This window comes from Vigna unguiculata, chromosome 8 (assembly GCF_037176805.1).
Source record: "Vigna unguiculata cultivar grain cowpea cultivar isolate G323 ecotype 2 chromosome 8, ASM3717680v1, whole genome shotgun sequence".
Taxonomy (NCBI): domain Eukaryota; kingdom Viridiplantae; phylum Streptophyta; class Magnoliopsida; order Fabales; family Fabaceae; genus Vigna; species Vigna unguiculata.
The window spans coordinates 30,420,991-30,433,067 of NC_140799.1; positions in this window are offsets into that span (position 1 = coordinate 30,420,991).

Genomic DNA, 12,077 nt, shown 5'->3' on the forward strand with positions numbered 1-12,077 from the left:
AAGATAGGCAAGAGTCTTATACCCTTTAAGACACTAAGTATTCTTACAAACCATTTGTATTTAATATTCAAGTGTAATTTTTACGAGAAAATGGTCAACTTATTTATAGAAGGAGATTTCAACCAACTTACAAAATTGGGTAAAATAAATATAAACTCAAGATTAAAGAATTCTAAGTGTCACAAAAATATTTATTACATTAGTGTGAATATCAGTCTAATGATTACACTAAGCTAATGGTTACACCTAATGTGAACACGAGTCTAATGATTTCACCTAATGTGAACACTAATCATTAGATGATTACAAAAAATTAACTTCCTTAATCTTATATATTAAGAACATCGGGTGTCCAAGTAATTTAGAGAGATATGTGAATTAGTTATAACCTTCATATGAACTTTAAAATGACATGTGAAAACAGTTACAACTAGCACATGAACTTGAAAGTGACATCTTGGTTGTCCATGCTTGTTCTCTGAGAGTTTATAGGATATTCTTTAATCACACTAGGATTTTCATCATACTTTTCCATGCATAGACATGCTAGAGAATTTTCCCAATTAACTCAATTGAGCATCTAATGAAAGTATTTAATATTGTTATCTAATTTCTCAATTCATTTATCTTATTCTCATTGACTCTTATATAGAAAGTTTACGAATCATAATTTATCTTATATATACTTTTTTCAAAAGACATTCTACCTCAAATAAATGTTATTCCTCACTCTTCTTATCTAAGCTATTTAGTTTCCCTTCCATCAAGTTGTATGTTGTGAAAGATATCCCTATGCCACTTCTCGATCTTTTTCTTCAACACTTTCAACTTGTTTCTAAAGACAAAAGCACACATCCAAACATCTCTAGCTTTGACCATTCTTCTTTAACAAATCCTTCAGAAAAAAAAAAATCCTTCATCCAACAAGATAGGATCTTAGAGGTTTAGATTCTCAATCCATAAGAGCTTGTCTAAGTAGAAGAGGACACTAGTATGAGAAGTTTCTATCCAAAACTTATTGAACCCTCCCTCTCCATATTTTCAACAAACTTCTATTACTAGTGTTGAGACCAAACGATCTAATCTTAAGAACCCAATAAACGGTCTAAAACCAGTGGCAAGGATGGCTTCTACTCGCCTATTTATAGCCATAGCTTTTTTTCAACAATGACCTCTTTACCAATTAGATATCAAAAGTGTTTTTCTTAATGGAGATTTGCAAGAAGGAATTTATATGGTGTAGGTACTATTAATATTTTTCTTTCTTTGTTCATTGATAATGTTATTTATGTTCTTGAGTCTTCATTTAACTTATTATCCCTCAGTCATCTCACTTGTTCCCTTGATTGTGTTGTTTCTTTTACCAAAGATCTTGTTTGTTTATAGGACTGAAGTTCGAGACAAATGATTGGCACCGAATGTGAGTCTCACATTGTGTTTGGATGAGGGATTTCAACAATTTTAATAAATTGAAATACCTAGTAATTAAATTACTTGTAATTGAATTCTCTTTATTTCTTAATAATTAGTTTTGATGGAGTAATTGAAATATCTTAAATTTCAATTTTCTTGTTTGGATAAAGCAATTTAATTTTTATTTTACAGTGAACTAAATTTTACCTTTGAGTCTAACTTAACTTAGCTCGACCTTCAATTCGATATGACTCGACTTGACTTTTAGTTCAAGGCAACTCGAGTAGATTCAACCTCAGTTGGTTTGACCTGGGCAGATTTGAATTGAATCATTTTGACCTCAACCTATTTGGCCGAATTTGACTTGACTCAACCTTCAACTAAGATAGATCGATTTAAACCTTATGTGTGGGCCAACTCGACGTTAAGCTTGGCCAGGATGGAGTTGTGGCCTAACTTGAACTTTAACCCGGGTCGGTCCAACTTGACCTTTAGCTTAGGTCATCCTAGGTCAACCTTCGGCCTAACCCGACCCCTATCGACCTTTGGCCCGACTCGGTTCAACCTTTAGCTCGTGTTGGTCCAACTCAACATTGGCTCATACTGGCCCGATTCGACCTTCGACCCAAGCCTGGCCTTCTTGAACTTTGGCTCGGCCCGACCTGACTCAACCTTGGGCTCGACCTGACACGACTCAACCTTTGAACTGACCTAGCCTAGCTCAACCTTCGGCTCGAAAAATTGAAATTGAAATTGCACAACTTGGGAAACTTCAAATTCCTTCTCTTTTGAGTGAATTTTAAATTCTATTATTTTAGTTATTTGAAATATCTTCTAAAAATTCATCAATTTCAATTTCCTTTTAATTTCCTCATCTAAATTTTCCTTGAAAGAATTTCAAATTCTCCAAATAAATGAATTACTCTCTTAAGTTGCCTCATCCAAACACATCATCAAACTTCTGCACATGCTAGCACGATTATGGATTCTCCATCTCTCCTTCATGCCCAGCTAGATTATCCTAGTCTTGCCAAAATGCAAAAACTTGTTCCTAGTTTGTCAAATTTATCTAATTTGTTGTGTGAGTCATGTCAATTAGGGAAACACAATCGTAGTTCGCTTTCTCGTATTGTCTCACAACATGCTTCATCCCCTTTTGTCTTGGTTCATCCTGAAATTTTGGGGACCTAACTTTGTTAAGTTTAATTTAGTATTTTAGTATTTTTTGTTTGTTTTTATTGATGATTATTCAAGATGTTTAAGTTGTTTTCTATATTTCAATCATTTTATAATGAAGTTAAAAATCAATTTGGGATTTCTATTCAAACTTTGCGTAGTGATAATGATCGTGTTCTTTTTAACATTTTATGGCTTCTTGTAGCATTCTTCATCAAATCTCATGTGCTTATAGACCTCAAAAAATGGGGTGGTTGAACACAAGAATAAACATCTTGACCAAACCACTCGCACAATTTTAATTAATGGTGGGGTTCCTCAATATTTTTAGGGTGATGTTGTTCCCACTACATGTTATCTTATTAATCGCATGTCATCTTCAGTTTTAGATAACAAAATCTCTAATTCTATTTTGTTTTCTCATGAACCTTTTTTTCCATTACCTCTAAATTTTTTTGGGTCTACATGTTTTGTTCATAATTTTAGTCTTAGTCTTGATAAATTATCTCCTAGGTTACACAAATGTGTCTTCTTAGGATTCACTAGATCACAAAAAGGATATAAATGCTTATCTCCTTCCGTTGACCGTTATTTTATTTCAACTGATGTCACATTCAATGAGTCTTCTCTTTACTTTAAACAACTTCTTCTTTATTTTTTATGGGTTATTTACCTTTGGTTACCATGGCTGATAGATCTAAGGTCTTATCCCATGGTATCAGAGTCATGGTTAAAATCTATCCTAGCAAAATTTGTAGTTCAATGGGTTTATTGTTCTACCTGCTATTGAGTTGCTATTAGACTACCCATTAACATCTAGTCTCATACATAAGATGTATATACTTTACCTTATAAGCTGATTTTGTAGGGTTGAGTTAGACTTAAAGTTCACTTCTTAAAAGTGATCATAAGCATTCTATGTGGGTATCAGAAATATCTTATAAATCCTTCACATTGTGAAGTTTTTCCAAGTGAGCTTAAATTGTATTTCTTGTGAGTGTTTTTCTTTTTGTTGAGAGTTCTTAATCATAGGGAAAGCTCAAGAAGGTTTAATTAGGATTTATTTGCATACTCAGTTTGTAATCTTTTAATTGTTTAGTGAAATCTCTTAATCTATACTTAAGGGAAAATTGAACGCATCCCAAGAGTTTAGAGTGAACCAATATAATAATTATGTGTGTTGCTCGATATAATTTGAATAGATGGTCTAGTCTAACTCTGTGTGAAACAAGTCTCAGACTTTATTCATTCCCTTTCAAAAGGTGGTTGTTTTAACAACTAAGATTATATTTATCCTACATCTCGCTTTCTTAGTAAGTTTGAACTACCTAGAGTTTCTCCCAAAGAGATGTCTATAAGGTTAAGCTCTGATATGGCTTTGTCAAATAACTACACCCCTAACTTTAGTTTTTCTTGTAGTTTACCTTGTCTTGCATTTTTTCCCTTGTACAATTGAAGTCATCCATAAGGCTTCAAAGTTTGGTTATAAAGCCATTTTTCCGCCTTTCAAATCCTCTCACAATTTTCTTTTGTTTCGTCATCCTGTGTCGCATTACCTTATCATGAATCTCTTAATTACCAGTAAGAATTGGATAATTTTGTTTGGTGCGATCCTTCATTATTTCAATCTTCTATCTTTATTCCTCATCTCACTTCCTATCCCTTGTTCCTTACTTACAAGTAGAATAATTCCCCATTATTGACTTAGGAACCCCTTTTGTTTGACTCGTCTAACCCGCTACTTTGGAGACAATATGAATGTCTAATCCACTATTTTTTTTCATGGCTTGTTTTCTTAATATAGGAAGATATTTTAACTCCTATTTTTAACTCACTTTTGACACTACATATATATCATTTACTAATTGCAATTAAAAAAAATCCATTGCACACACGTGTGGTTTTGGGTGGGAAAGGTTTCCTCTTCGAGTGTGGGTGTTTTCTTATTGTTGATGGTTTTTCGTTCCATTATTGATGGGTGTGTTGGATGTGAAATGTATAGTTGGATTTATGGTCCGAAATTATTTGGGGTGGAATGTTTGGTTGTTTGCGGGTTGTGATTGAAATATGTTGTTGGTGTGTGTGTTATGGGGGTGGAGTGTTTGGTTGTTTGTGGGTTGGGCCAGAAATGTGTTGTGCGTGTGTGTATTAATTTTGGAAGTATTGCATTAATTGTTCAAAAAGTTCAACCAAACTCTCCACTTATTTGTACATGGATCCCCCCATAAGTGTGGTAGGTATGTCACATTATTTTGAATAATGAGTCAATCCAATTCGTTCTCCTTTCTTTGTGGTCACTCACAGGTGGTCACTGTGATATCCATTTTATCTACTAAATACTTGGTCTCGTACACATTACACAAACAAAAACCTTTTCCCCACAGGTATCCACTACGTCTTATTGTTTAAGTTATTGTCTTCCGTTTTGATAGATATTGTACTAATGGAACCTTGGGAGGGACTTAATGTAGAACTAGGGATATCAACGGGGCGGGTAGGATACGAGTAATAGTTCCCTCGTACACCATCCGCTAGATAAATATTCGTCTTGTACCCGTATTCATATTTGTGCGGGTATCCATTATGCGGGTACCCGTTTATTTCTTTTTAATATCCACGGATAACTATGGATACTTGTGGGTATTTACAAAAAGGAAAATTTAATATTTAACAACAAATATTAACTATAAATTCAAATAAAAATATAATGCATAACATTTATAAATTTCAAACAAAGTACAAATAATCCATTTAAATAGTGTTGAATTACAGTTTACAAATAAATGAAGATTTTTTAGCCCCAATTGATAAAAAATAATTTATTCAAAATCAATGTGTTAATATTTTAATCATTTTTTTAATTTAAATTATAGTATAACGGGTACGGGTATCCACGGGTATGGATACTATGATACCCGTACCCACCCCGTTAACATGCAGGTATAAAAAATACTCGTACCCGTTACCCGCGGGTATCCATTTTCAATATACATTTCCTACTCATTGCAAGTTTTATCTGCGAATACCCGCGGGTATAGATTTTTTTGACATCCCTATGTAGAACACGACGATCTTGAGTCCTTTTTGCAGAAATGCATCTCTTTTACAACACTAATATTAGGGTTTGTAGAGAATGTGCATACACCATTGGTTAATCTTGAAAGAGAAAACGCATAAAGCACTCAAGAATTTGCACGAGATATTACTGTTGCCACTTACGAGCGAGATTTTAAATCAAATCCCTAGTTATTTTCTGAGAAGTTCATACGGATCCATGGTTAATTTGCTTAATAAATATACAAAATTGTAGTTCATTTTCCATAAATAATAATAAGAAATAACAATGTTATTTACAGGTTTTTTTTAGGATGGAAACATGAAAAATGTTAGAAAACTATCAAGTTGCAAGTCCTTGCCTTTGCTCCCTTTTGTTGCATGTATTGTGAAGGAGTGCAAGCTAAATGGATTTGGTAGTATGCAAATCTCTTTTAAGGTAATGTTGAATACCAACATTTCTGCATGTATACTTCATTATTGACTTCAGCTGTTAAAAACAAACTAGAGGACCTAATGGCGACCATATGATAGTGTGCACAAAAAATTTCTACTTCATCTCGAATTTGGATGTGATCTTAAAGTTGGACCTGTCTTGTTGTTGAACACTGTAAGAAAATTCTGAGCTATGTTTGAATTGTGATATATATATTCACGCATGAAACATAAAATACCTCATTCTATTTTTAACAGGTTGTCCTTTTCAATATCAATGGGCAAAGTTACTACCTCAACATTATTGTCTGCAACATTATGAAGGTATTAACTACAAATGCAAAATAAATGTTGTAAATCATGAACTATTGTGTCTAACATATATAAAAAGCTAAAAAGCTAAAAAGTTTGTTTCATAATTAATAGGTTTTCAAACTTGACATTTATCCGCCATCGGATGATCTAGTGCAAGCCACCCAGAACCCTGACATTGAGCCCCATCCCTATGTTGATCCAATAATTCAGGACATACTGCGAAAACAAGTGGGCCCGTCAAAGAAGCCTTTTGCTAATGAACATGGCAAAACCTCCACCGATGTTGTTGTATTCTTTGGTGACCAAAATATATTTATTTCACATTTAAAATCATGTATTGTTTTGTATTAAGGAAACTATTATTATTATATTTATGTTTCTATGTAATTTGTTGTGGGATTACTTTGTAACAATGTTGACGTCAACCGAGAAAAGTACTTAACATATTTCGGTTTCCATGTGCTGTCAAATACACTTATTACAATGATTGAATTACTTTCATGTACTTTCCATGACTGACTGATGTATAAAAAGTTAGTGATTACTGCTAATATCCATAAGTTGGGACTATAGGCAAAATAAGTAGGGCCTTGCGATGAATTTTTTTAACAATAAAAAATTCTCAATCTTATCATACATTTGTTAACAACAAGTTCTATCTTATTCCTTGAACTGAAACTTCAATTATTAAATGACAATGTCATTAACTTTGTTTGGATAGCAGTTCTCCTAAAAAATTATGGTTGCAAGTGCAATCATAAGTGGGGATACAAAGCCAAAATAAGTGGAGAGTTGTGATGAATTTTTTGAGCAATAAAAATTTCTCAATCTTATCATATATTTTTTAAAAATATTGTGGTTGCAGGTGCAATCCATAACTACGAACCAATGGCAAAATAAATGGGGAGGTATGATGCAGTTTTCAAACATTATTTTAGTTAACCTAATCAAAAATTTATCAAAACATTTGTTCACATACATACATGGAGACTAAAGACAAAATAAGTGGGGAGTTTCGTTGAAATTTTTGATCAAAAATATTTTGTGAACCATATGATACATTATTTACTACAAATAACCTCTTATTCTTTGAATTAAAACTTCAATTATTAAATGACAATATCATTAATTTTTCTCTTGGACTAGTGTTCTTCAAAAAATTAGTGGTTGTTGGTGAACAATGTTGACTATAAGTAATCATACATATTTTACTACACATTACTTCTTTAAGAACAATAATTTGTATTAAACCTAAAACTTCAGTTATTAAATAACATCATTTACTGTTGTTTGGATCAATGATGACAAAACATCTTTTGCTTCATGTTGTCATGTATAAATGGGGAGCACAAGTTGAATAAGTGGGGACTTGACACACACTTTTTGAACAATTATTGCTTGTTAGGCTAACTTTAGTTTTCTAGAACTGCATATAACCAAATGTATAAATTCCAAACATTTTCACACATGAAATCATAACTCAACAAAGCAAAATTAATATCAAATACTATGATATAACAAAATATGCTTAATACAAAACGTTCCACTAACATAACATCATTAACAAATAGTACCAATGTCTTTCTCTCACTAACTTTACATCGATTTCAACCCAATATAAGTAATTTCAATCGTACACCCCACCCACGACAAATCCAACCATAAACATGCAAAAAAAGTATGATATCTCAATGTAAACAAAGGATGGAATGGATGAACGGACCAACACAAAACCACCAATTGCCCTGGACAACACAAACCAGATGCCTTGATGTTGTGTTGGTTGAGATCAGTTTTCTTGCCAAAGCTTTCAACTTTTGAGTTTCCTCTACCAAAATGAAAAACTTCAAAATGATGGGTTTCTCTGCTTCGAAGAAAAAACCTTTCCCACCCAAAAATGCACCAATGAACTAGGGAAGAAGAATGAGTTTTTATACTTTAAAGAGGAAACATTTCCCACCAAAAATCACAAGTGTGCAATGGGAAAAAAATTACAATTAGAAAATTACACATAGGCAATATGAGTGAAGAAAATGAGTTAAAATATCATTGTTGTTGTTAAAAGAGATTTAAGAGGTCATTGTGTTGATTTTGAATATAATTTTGCATTTAAAAGAAAATTAGAATACAATAACATTCAAAAAGTATAACGAAAGTAAAAAATCATCAAAATAAGCCTATTTAACCTACACATTAAATCTAAAAAAACTATAATCACTCAATTATAAATTGTCTTATATAAATATTAAACATACATATTTTTAAGAAAACATCGTATTAATATACAAATAAATAGTTATAAAATGTATGATTAAATTATTTGACTTATTATTATATTTAAATGTGCTTAGTATAAGTATAAATAAGTTATACAGAAATTTAAATATAAATAAAATAAGGAATGAGTGTTAGTCTATGTATAACCTGGCAAATTCTAAAATATGCGTAGAAAAATTATGAACGTGATTTTGAAAGAACACCCTAAGAAGGGTGGATGCTAGATGCAATATCTCTATAATTAAATCTTTTAGGTTTTATTCATAAAATAAATTTTTAATTTTTTATATTTTATATTTAAAAATTTTAATTTAAAATGTTTATAGTTTTTAATTAAATTTTATACTTGAGACTGAGACTTTAAAATATGAGTAGTGGACAACAGTACCACTCTCTTCCTCTTCTATTTATAGTGAAGCAAGCACGTACATATGAAAAGATATGAAAAGACTACTCTAAGATACTAGGCATGATTACATGCAACAGTAGATATGGCAGTAGGTAGTTTCCCACACTCAACACCCTACACATAGGGTTAATGATACAATAGGTATAGGTAATAATTCTAACACTCCCCCTCAAGCTGGAGCATACAAATTGTATGAACCAAGCTTGGAACAAATGAACTCAATCCGAGGTCCCCTTAATGACTTGGTCAACACATCTGCAAGTTGGTCATTTGACCCAACGAACTCAGTACAAATTTCCTTAGTCATCAATTTTTCTCGGACAAAGTGGCAGTCAATTTCTATGTGTTTAGTTCTCTCATGAAACACTGGATTTGATGCAATGTGGAGAGCAGCCTGGTTGTCACAATACATCTTCATGGTCTGAATTTCACAGAAGTTAAGCTCTCGAAGAAATTGCTTTACCCATATGAGTTCACACGTGAGAGACGCCATTGCCCGATATTCAGCTTCAGCGGTGGATCGAGCCACTACATTTTGCTTCTTACTTTTCCAAGAGATAACATTTCCTCCAAGGAGGACACAATATCCCGTAGTAGAGCGTCTGTCAACAGGAGAGCCTGCCCAATCAGCATCACAGTACCCAGAGATTTGAACATTGCCTTTATCTTCATATAACAAACCTTGTCCTGGAGCCTTCTTGAGGTACCTTAAAATACGGATGATGGCATTCCAATGTCCAAGACATGGAGTCTGCATAAACTGGCTAACAATTCCAACTGCGAAAGATAGATCAGGCCTCGTAATAGTGAGATAAATTAACTTTCCAACGAGCCTCCTATATCTCTCTGGATCGGAGAATAATTCGCCTTCTACTGTTGTTAACTTCTGATTCAGGTCCATAGGACTCTCTACTGGTCTGCAGTCAATCATACCTGTTTCTTGTAATATATCAAGAGCATATTTCCTTTGAGAGATTACAACTCCATCTTTTGACTGAGCTACTTCAATGCCCAAGAAGTATTTGAGGCTTCCGAGATCCTTGGTTTGAAAATGTTTACACAGGTGCTCCTTCAGTTGAGATATTCCAGTAGTATCATTTCCTGTAATAACAATATCATCAACATATACTATTAGGTAGACACATTTCCCAGGAGAGGTATGTTTGTAAAAGACTGAGTGATCTGCCTCACTGCGTCTTAACCCAAATTTCTGAACAATGGAGCTGAATTTTCCAAACCAAGCTCGTGGTGATTGTTTGAGGCCATATAAAGATCGATGCAATTTGCATACCATACCAGACTCCCCCTGAGCAACAAACCCAGGAGGTTGCTCCATGTACACTTCCTCCTCAAGATCACCATGAAGGAAGGCATTTTTGATATCCAATTGATGAAGAGGCCAGTGACGAATTGCTGCCATTGCAAAGAAGAGGCGAATAGTAGTCATCTTGGCCACGGGAGAGAAGGTGTCACAATAGTCAAGGCCATAAACCTGAGTGTACCCTTTTGCAACCAATCGGGCTTTGAGTCGATCAACCTGACCATCAGGGCCAACTTTAATTGCATACACCCATCGACAACCAACAGCCTTCTTACCCAAAGGGAGGGGCACGAGCTCCCAAGTATGATTGCTTTCAAGAGCCTGCATCTCTGCAATCATGGCTTGTCGCCATCCAGGATGATCAAGTGCTTCATTCACATTTTTGGGAATAACAACAGAAGACACTGAGGATAAAAGTGAACAATAGGAAGGCGATAATCGGTGATAGCTAAGAAAATTATAAATGGGATGTGGATTTCGAGAGGAACGAGTACCTTTTCTGAGAGCAATGGGCCAACCTGAATCACCTTCATCAGGAGTCGTGGGATCAAGAGACGAGGGAGAAGAATCTGAAGTAGGGGATTCACCATGTTCTTGAACAACTGGACTATTCGTCGGCGTCCTGTGTTGGAGAGAGTCAATAGGTGGAGATGATGGCTCAGGAGGACTTTGGTCGAGACTTGGAGGGACAGGGACATTGGAAATATTGTACTCAACCACGGGAATAGGAAGGACCTGCTGGATGACATGGACATCTTGAACAGATGGAGAGAAGTAAGGGGTCTGTTCAAAAAATGTAACATTGGCAGACATGTAATATTTCTTGGTTTCAGGAGAGTAACATCGATACCCTTTTTGAAGTCGTGAATAGCCCAAGAAAACACATTTGAGAGAGCGAGCAGAAAGCTTGTCTAACCCGGGAGACATGTCATGAACAAAACATACACAACCAAAAACTCTAGGAGAAGTGTGAAAGAGAGGATTGTCTGGAAACAGAATGGAGAAAGGGACCTTATGATTGAGAGAGGAAGATGGCATCCGATTAATAAGAAAACCTGCAGTTAAGATGGCATCTCCCCAGTGATGGACAGGAACGTTGGCACTAAGCAAAAGGGTACGAGCAGTTTCAACTAAGTGTCGATTTTTTCTTTCTGCTATACCATTTTGTTGTGGCGTATGAGGACAAGTAGACTGGTGCAGGATACCATGGGAACTCAAAACATTAGAAAGAGCAGACGAAAAATACTCTTTGGCATTGTCACTTCTTAAGATTTTAATTACTTGACCAAATTGATTCTTGATTTCATTCAAAAAGGATGTGAAGAGGGATAATAATTCAGAACGATCTTTCATAAGATAAACCCAAGTACATCTCGAATATTCATCAATGAAAGTAACAAAATACCTAAAGCCAAAAGATGAGACACGACTAGGTCCCCAGATATCGGAATGGATGACAGAAAAACTAGAAGTACACTTTGATTGAGATCTTTTAGGAAAGGTAGATCTAACATGTTTTCCTAGTTGACATGACTCACATTCTAAAGTCTGGAGACGACTAAGTTCAGGAAACATTTTCTTTAACTTGGACAGGTGAGGGTGACCAAGCCGATCATGTAACATTTTAGGATTGGGGGCTGCAACACAGGACACACGTGGACGAGATCCAAAATGGTA